The sequence below is a fragment of the Ceratotherium simum genome, chromosome 15 (genome assembly GCF_057802395.1).
Source record: "Ceratotherium simum simum isolate JZ-2026a chromosome 15, ASM5780239v1, whole genome shotgun sequence".
Taxonomy (NCBI): domain Eukaryota; kingdom Metazoa; phylum Chordata; class Mammalia; order Perissodactyla; family Rhinocerotidae; genus Ceratotherium; species Ceratotherium simum.
This window is the reverse complement of record NC_141914.1, coordinates 31,378,204-31,388,083: the sequence shown is the minus strand read 5'-3', so window position 1 is coordinate 31,388,083 and position 9,880 is coordinate 31,378,204.

Genomic DNA, 9,880 nt, shown 5'->3' with positions numbered 1-9,880 from the left:
TTGATTCAAAATCCAAGGCATTTGCTGCGGATTGGCACTGCATGATGTAGTTTTTAATTTTACTAAGACTTCCTGAAAAAGAAACACATCCACCAATACAGAGGGGAAAAAAGACATGGACAACATCTTTAACAATATACCCCATAAGCCATTTGTGCCAAACCATCAATAGTAGCAGGACCTGCATGAAATCACTGTGGTGTTTCTGTGGTGGAAGTCCACTACTATATCCTAAAAGCTATCGAAACTAAGAAATTACCACCAAGTACTCATCCACAAGAAGAGAAAACACTATCCTGATGGGAAACCAGTATGGATTGTTCTGAGAAATACCAACAGGGAAAGACTTTCACAAAGTCAGAGTTTTGATGAATACAAAAAAAAAAAAAAAGTCATATAGATTAAAAAGTGCTAAAGCCACTGAACCCTTGAAAATATCAGAAATAACCACCAAGCTGTCTTTTTCCAGAAGGATAAAGCCCTATCTTGAAGGAAAAATGTGGGAAACAAGAACCACGTTGAGCAGAACAGTGACAGTGACAATAAAAAAGAGGAAGGGCTTTGAGGAAGCAGATCCCAGGAAACAGCATAACGGCAAAGCACAGTCTAAAGCAGAGAACACCACACTGGAAGCAAGATCCGTAGAGGTGGAGGTGGGAGCACATACGGCTAGAGGCAGAAAACGTTATTGAATCCAACTTGGCTCTTGAATCCAACGTTACTGAATCCAACTAGGCTACACAGAGAAGCCATATTGTAAGTTTTCATGGTAATATCAGAGAAGAGAGTCATTGAGCTCTGAAGCTGGGAAAGATAGCCTACTCCATCCTTAGCACCCAATGGAAAACTCCTTCTAATAGCCCAGAAAAAGTCATCTTATTTAAATAGGGGGAACAAAAAAAGGAACACAATTTAACCCTATAAAATACAAATTATAAGAAAAAATAGTAAAATGAACCTCATAATATTCTGACTATGAGAACACGGAAAAATGTGCCCACAAATCAGATGAAAACAAAGATTACAAAATGAGCTAAAACACATTAAGAAAATTATTGCACCTTTTAAAAGAACAGCACAAATCAGAAACAGAGAAGCTCAGAAGGTAAGTAGTTAGAAATTATAGGGAGGACATGAAATAAGAAGTGAGCAATCTCTGAAAATAATTAAGAAAGACAAGTTTCCCTCTCCTCAAACAATTCAGTCCCAAACTATTAGAGGATGCCAAGCACAATAGGCATCAATTTAAAGTATGTGTGTTTGTGTGTGAGATGTATAATAGCCTGGAGAAGGTGCACTACCAGATGAGGCGGGGAGGGCAGCAGCCCGGGGAGGCATCAGAGCTCAAGTGGGATGAGGACGGCATCTACATTGGGGAGCGGGAGTGACAAAGAAGTGGCAGGAGGAACAGAAAATTAGTTATGTGTAGAGAGACTGATCCAATATATAAATATATTAAGGCCAGGTTTCCCAGAGAATAACAATCCAATATGAAAAGATGAAAAGAGAGGAAAGTAAAATGAACTTTATGGAGGTGGATTAGAATTGGAGGTGTTGGAATGACCTCATGGTTTTTAAAATACAGATGGATATAGAAATAAATGTAGATGTGTGTGTTTGTGTGTGTATGTATACGTGTATGTGTGCGTGTACCCTAGTTTTCTCCACTGAAAGGGTCTGGGAGAGGTGATGTACCAGTAGTAATTAGCATACCCAGCACTTAGATCTTGGTTTCTAAATACCATTTTCTACTAAATGGAACTAGAATTCCTTGGGAAAATGAATGATCCAGATCTGGGGCAGGGAAAGTACAAGATAAGCCTGGAACATCTTATTGTGTATGAAAATAGAGAGTGCTCAAAGAGTGATGGGATCAATTCAAGAGGACACAGAAGCCATCCTTAAGGGACTCCCACTGGCTAAATCCCAGACAATTTGAACATCAACATAAACAATGATAATGGATTATAAGCCCTTAAATTTAAAAAAATCCACAAGTCCACCCTAATTTAAATAAATGAATTAAGTAATAATACATTGAGGAATAGGATAGCTACCTAGTTTGAAAATAACTTCTTACAAAATACTTTGAGAAAAAAATTAACTTTACAATGGAGAAATCTGGAGGACAACATTTTAATCAAATGGCCAAGTTAACATTACCAGTAATAGGAAAATCTAAATAATGTGCCATGGGAAGCAATACATTAAGAACTCAGCATAGATTTTGTATTTTTACTACCAATGATGCAAAAATTAATTCTAAACATTCAGGAAAAACTGACAAGTCTAAACTGAGGGGCATCCTATAAATTACCTAGCCAGTAATCTTCAAAAGTGTCAAGGCCCTAAAAGCTAAGGGAAGACTGAGAAATGGTTCTAGATAGCAGGAGAATAAAGAAATGTGACAATTAAATGCAATGTGAGAATCTAGACTAGATCATTTTGTTGTAAAAGACATTAGTACGGAGAATGGCCAAACTTGAATGGAATCTGAGCATTAGATAGTAACAACGTTATCAACATCAATTCTCTAATTTTGACCGTTGTATTGCGGTTATGTAGGAAAATTTCCTTGTTGGTAGGAAATACATGTAAGTATTTGGTGGTAATGGGGCATCCATCTACAACTTATTCTCAAAAGATTCAGGGAAAAAGTGTCTTTGTATAGTACTTTCAAATTTTCTGTAAGTTTGACATTGTTTCAAAAAGAGAAGAGAGTAAATTAGAAGGAACATAAGAATAGACAGACACAGAAAGCAAAGAAAATGCAAAATGGTAAGAAATAAAAATAAAATAAATAAAACAGAAAATAAGAAAAAAAAAGATTTTAAGACAATGACATACATGGAAGACCAGCAAAGGAAATGGAATATGGGTATTAATAGAATCCCAGGAGAAAAAAAATTCAAAACAAAAATTTAAAACTATGTCTTAAGAAAGCTTTCTAAAATTAAAAAATAAAAAAAGTCTTGGATATATATGCTGAGGTGAAACTCCAGGGAATTGGTAAATATTTCCCAGGATGGTCAAACCAAAACCCATCCTAATGTGGAATTTCAATGTTAGAGAAAATAAAAAACATGGGATGGGGTAATCCAAACAAGACAAAAAGACATCGAGAGCAAAATCAACAGTCAATTTAAAAACAAGACAAATGAGGGCCTGCCTGGTGGTGCAAGCAGTTAAGTGTGTGCGCTCCGCTGCAGTGGCCCGGGGTTCGCCGGTTCAGATCCCGGGCCTGCACAGACGCAGTGCTTGTCAAGCCATGCTGTGGCGGCATCCCATATAAAGTAGAGGAAGATGGGCATGGATGTTAGCCCAGGGCCAGTCTTCCTCGGCAAAAAGAGGAGGATTGGCAGATGTTAGCTCAGGGCTGATCTTCCTCACAAGAAAAAAAAAAAAAAACAACAACAAGACAAATGATTTTGAGTGGTTTTCCCTGGCTCTTGATGAGTTCATAGGTGTTATCAATACTGCTCAGTTGTTGTTTGAAGAATCAGTCAGAGTTTAACGTGACTGAAGAATTAGCCTCTATTAGTCTGTATGGGAAAACTACAGGTGAGAACATTTTCAAAGTTTAGAAAAACACTAATTCTCTACAATCAAATGGAATCTGCCAAGATGTTACAACTGATGGTGGTAAAAATATGTGTGGAGGAGAACAAAAGCTTAGATGGACAAATTTACAAAACTTGTGAAAATGTAACGTTTAAACCTGTTATTATTCATTGTACTATTCATCAGCAGGTACTTGGAGGACAATATTTTAATTGATCATGTGTTATGAACACAGTGGCATCAACAGTGACCTTCACGTGCTCTTGTAGACGAAACATTGGTAATTCTGAGAATTTTTGTTCAGAAATAGAAATTGAATAGTCTTAATTGCCCAACCACACAAAAAGTTAATAACTGAGCACTGGTAAACTTTTTTTGTAACTTTTTGGGCACAGGGTTGAGATTGAAATTTTTCTGAGTGACAAGAACTGCCCTCAATGGCTATTGTTAACCCTTGAATGGCTTTGGAAATTAGCTGTTGATAATTTTTCTTCACCAATTCAGCCAAAAATAACAGAGCAAAATAGCGCTTATATGTGAAACTTCTTCAGCAGTAAGTCAAGTCATTTCAGTGACAACTAATGTTTGAATCTTAAGTACCTTCAAACTGCTTTATACACTTCCCATGCTATCAAAAGGTAAAACAAGAAGTGAGATTTCATTTCCACACAAATTTGCAGCAGATATATTTTCCAAGTTCAAACTACAATTCCAGCAGCATTTTTCAGACCTCAGTGTATGAAAGAATGGAACTACCTGCATTTCTTATCCTTCATTCCCATAGGTGGCCCCTCCATACTTCCCTCCTGAGATTGTCCCTCATGCTATGACACTTTTTCAACCATCGCCATAATTTTATAAATCCTCTTATTCTTCAAAGCCTTCCCTAAACATCCCAGCCTAAGATTTCTCCCTAAGCTCAACTCCTGTGATAATTATTATCTGGTCTTTCATTTGACACTCTCTATATACTCCTTTTGCTTCTTATTATATATCCACTTATACAATTAATATCTCCCCATATACACTGTAAGTTCCTTGAGGGACATTTTAAGGAGTACATTTTAAAGAGATAACCCACGTCCCCTGTCGGCAATATCTGAAACACCGGAAAACGTTGGTTGATTAACTGCTTGACCAAGTTTTTTTTTTTTTTCCTGAGGAAGATTGGCCCTGAGCTAACATCCGTGCCCATTCTCCTGTTTTGTATGTGGGACGCAGCCACAGCATGGCTTGATGAGTGGTGTGTAGGTCTGTGCGCGGGATCCTGACCTGCGAACCCGGGGCCTCCAAAGCGGAGTGCACAAACTTAACCTCTACGCCACCGGGCCAGTCCCTTGAGAAAGTATTTTGATAGTCACAAACATAAAAGTGATTAATGAAGGACTATGGAAAGACTCATCAACACTCTGTTATTACAAATTTAATTCAGCCAACATTTCCTACATATTTACTTACTTTTGGCTAGTCATAAAAATGAATCTGAAATTGTCTCTACTCCCAGGAAATAAAAGGTAAAGTAGAATTATTTACTGCAGTGGTTCTCAACTTGAGACAAATTTTGCTTCCCAGGGGACATTTGGCAATGTCTGAAGATATTTTTGTTTGTCACAACTGGGGGGGTCAGGATGCTACTGGCATATAGCGAATAGGACCAAGGGATGCTGCTAAGCATCCTACAACACACAGGGCAGCCGCCTACAGCAAAGAATTACCTGGCTCCAAATGTCAATAGGATCAAGGTTGAGAAACCTAATTTACTGTGCCAATGTGGGCTGAGATATGTGAAAATAGTTCTCAATATTTGTTTTCATCTTCTAAATTATGAAATTTACATATAAGTTATTTTTTATATCTGAGAACCTAAGGCTGATGTCTTCCTCCACTGACCCCCGTGTCACTAGACTAAAAACGTCACGAGGCTGGAAACGGGTCCTCCTCTTTCTCTGAAGAGCTATGTAAATGTGTGTTGAGACTCAGTGCTCAATAAATATTTGTTGAATGTATAATTAAGTATTGAAATGTTATCCACTCTTCCTTCACTCCCCAATGCATTGGTCTAACATTGCCTTCTAGAAGTACTGACCCTTCAGAAATCTAGAAGGACCTTTAGAGAGAATCTCATCACATGCTTTTTAATATTTGTTGAGCCAGTGACACCTTTTCTTCAAATAGCTTCTCATGGGAAATTCTAACATAGAAGGCAGATAAAAATAGAGATGTTCCCAAGGTGAGGGATCTGGAGCCCAACCACCAGCACACTGTGGCATCCCCTGAGGTGGACGTTGAAAAGCCAATGCACTCAAATTACACTCAAATAACAATCAGCAAAACTGAAGTAGAGAAAAATAGTAACCAAAATAAAGTCAGACAGCTATGTCGTGGTGGTCACTAACTGAAGCTGCAGTCATTCATTAAATACTCTGAAAGAGAGGTGCAGACCAAAGGTTCCTATTTTGTTGACTAACCTAATATCGCACTATGCTAATGTGTGTGTGTGCATGTGTGCCCGTGTGTGTGTATGTATGGTTAGAATCCCTAATTTTTATATCTGAGTATCTAGGGCTAGTGTTTTCCTCCCACATTCACCTCATTTTTGTTAGATTAAAAACTCCACGAGGCCCTTCCCAACATGGGAATTCAAGACTTAAACAAAATCTGTGTATTAACTAGCTATAGAGACATATCTTTGTGAATTATTCTTTCCAGAGTCAGGTTCTTCTCTGAGATCAATTTAGGCAGAAGAAATTTAGAAAACTTCTTTAACATCCACTTGTCCTTGCACATAGATAAACGATTCTTCATGGGGAGAGGGTTGTTGCATAATGGTATTTTGGAATTAGGAGAATGTGTAGTTTGAAAAAGCAGTCTGTAAATTTATTTTTAAAACTCCCTAATACCTATAATTTTCATAATACAAATCTCAAGCTTGTCAAAATATTTGTGGCTGGCTGGTGGGAATACTTAGAAGATAGTGATTCTCTAACAAATAATAGGAAAATGAAAAAGGGATGTCTAAGAGGATCTTACAAGAAGAGCTTGAAGCATGAGGTCTTTATGTTTATTAAAAGATTGCAGGAAATTTCAAGGTGGAAGGTAGAAAACAGGGAATTCCACTTAATGACCTGGGGCCATTCAAAGTCCTATATAGCTGTTAAAAACAATGTAAAGAGGCTTGAGTCTGGGCATAGAAGGTATGGAAAATAAACAGGCAGCCAGTGCCAAAGTTCAGAGATCTTCTAGGCTGGGATCGTCATTGCGAAGATGAAGAAACCATTTTTAGTCTATGTTGCTTTGTTCTGTTCTCTGTTATACTTTGTTGTGATTCTGCTCCACACTATCAGCATAAAAAAGCACAAGATGACTGGAAGGTCAACATGACAGCAAGGAAGGATCTCCATGGCTGGGGTCATGCTGTGATGTTGTCAGTCACAGGATTATGATGGGAGACATTGTCCCAAAAGTTTCTACCAGAAAGTGAATACATGGTAGGTAGAAATCAAATTTAAGTGGATTGTATAACCAATCTAGTCTTACCTTCTTGTCACGAAAACCCCCAAATGGTTTCCTTTCTCTCAGAATTTTCATATAAAAAAGCTGAACAAAACTGATGTGTGAGTTACCTAAGGTCAATGCTCGAGCTATAGTTAGCAACCTGAGAGCCAAAAAAGGTTTCAATTTTCAAGCAAAATCCTTTTGTAAGCAGTAGTTTTATAAAATGCCACAAACACAGCTGTGCAGAGGGCACAGAGAGATCTGTACCTCTGACCACGAGACTGGCCTTAGGAGCTCTCAGAACAATGATGCCGCCTTGGAGTGAAAAAAGAAAAAAGAACAGGATAAGCAAAAGCAGTGTCCTCTCATTAATCTGGGCTATCTGAACACTCCACACACCATTTCCATCCACCTCAGTGCGTCTGGAGCCCCTGCCTGGGTCTGCAAATCCCATTTAATAGTCATAAATTGTCATTGATTTATCTTCTCTTGTGTCCAGCTTCTGTTTTTGTGCTTTTTCCCTCTTTATAGCCAACAGCTCTTCATGGAAGGAGGGGTCCTTAGAGGTCACAAATCTCACTCCACAATTTACAAATGAGAAGAGAGAACAAGCCCCAGAGAAGCGAAGGTGTTTGCCCAGAATCGCATAGCTACTGTCAGAACTGAGTGAACCCAGGTGGTTCAGCTCCGAGTGGGCTCTACTGGTGCCAGTTGTCTCAGCCTGATCTTTCCCACCCTCTCAAGACTGTTCTTCCTTCACTGGAGTCCTCTTCAGAGGACAGTCATTTGGTGAATTTCAATAATCTCTATAGAAAGCACCTGCCAATCACCACAAAAGAAGGGATGTGTTTGATTTCATTTTTAGTCATTCTCATTATCATGTGAAATGGAAAGCTTCTTTGCATTTATTTATTTCCATAAATAAGGAAGAGTGGCTCATGATGACAGATCCTTTCTTCAGTCCTCCGAGCATAGCCTGCATCGAGGCTGGAAGAAACAAGGGTCAGAAACAAATCTCTGTTTATTTCAAGACTGTCATAAACAAGGAAGGCCATCTTGTCCCTTGGGTCTATGACTTAAGTCATCATTAAAATCACTTCACAGTCTTTAATTTGGTAATAGCCTATGAAAGCTGATTTAGGAGTCCAATTTCTATGAAAAGATTTATAAACGTAAATGGTAAATGTATAGATTTATAAAACATTAAGTGGCAAGATTTTGTGGTGGGTTTTGTCAACCAAAGTTTTAACAAATGCCCAGAAATTTTAAAAAATATCACATTACAAAAATACCTAAATTACAGAAATACTCTTTTAAAAATACAAGATAGGTCTATTTACATACATCTCATTTTTACCTCAATGCCAGCTGAAAGATCCATTAAATTTGTCAGTTACTTATCATTTGTAGCTAATTTTTAAATGGAACTAAGTTTCCAACTACACATTTTTTTCTGTCAAAGACAGTACCTTTCTCCCTATATCTTGAAAAAAGAGTAGTGTTTTGCTAATAGTAACAGTTCTACTGCCCACTCCTCTGAGCTCAGGAACTGAAACGATGGTGGAGTCATTTGTCCATTCCCTACCCCAACCAGAAACTTTCCCACATGTGGTCATCTCTCTTCTACCAGGATCTGTCAGTAACAGAAAATTAACTTTCTCTAAATGATCCATCTATTCTGCTGATGAAAAGCTCTATAGGAAAGTTTGTTCCTGGTTCTGTTATTTATGGCTTACCTTTGATCTAAATGCAAGTCCTCCATAAATGCACAACATAGAATTTATCCTAAATAATATGAATAGTTTCTAATACTAGAGGCAAGGTGACAGAGTAGAAAGTTCTTAATTTCGGAAACAGCCAGATGGGTTCAAATCCTGACTCTGCCCTACCACTTAAATAGGTATGGAACTTGGAACAAGTTATCTGAGTCTTGGTTTCCTTAAATATTTAGAGTTATCGTGAGACTTAAACAGGTTCAGGAGTATAAAGCATCTAGCAAGAACATCTGTACTTACTAGAAAGTATTCAATAAATATTTGCTATGTATGCTGGTGCAATTAATAATATTTTTAAAAATAATATTCTGCCAAAATGAATATTCCAGGTGTGTAGATGGACTAATTGAGATTATTTTGGAAACAGAGGCAATCTTAGACTGGGAAAACCAGACAGGATTGGAACAGCTACCCCAATTCTGCATTTTACAGATTAAAGATGTAAAGTCAAAGAAACAAGTTTTTGCCTCTACCCACATTTAGCCCCTTTAGCTTCTGGGATTAATTGGTGGAGCAGAAAATGGCAGATGAAAAATATATCAATGTGCCCGCCCTCACCAAAGTCATATTGAGTCTATTCATCCTGAAAAGTGAGGGAAAGTGGTCTAGAAATGCAAAACATTCTCATCTCAGCTGCCCTACCAAATTAAGGCTAAATATGTCTTTAATGATCTTTGAACAACAGTGCTTTTACACGGGGGATTAATATTTGACTTCTGAAATTTCTTCATTATTCTTAAACACACAGACCCAGGCATATGGTCTCTCTGATGTTTGATGAATGTTGGGACCTAGTTGTGAATTGAAAACTGTCAACACAAACTTAGAAAACCAGGGTCACACTACATGAGTATAAATATTCAGCGCCATATAGCAAACAGTGCAGTTTATGAAACATGCTGCTTTTGAATGTACTGCTAATAGGATATTACTATAAAATGGGCATAGAGAAAGAAACACAATTATTGTAGTTAAATTATTACAGCTTGATTTATACTGTGTATAATGTATGTTTTCATAAAAATAAAAAAGATATTTTTCCAGCTAAT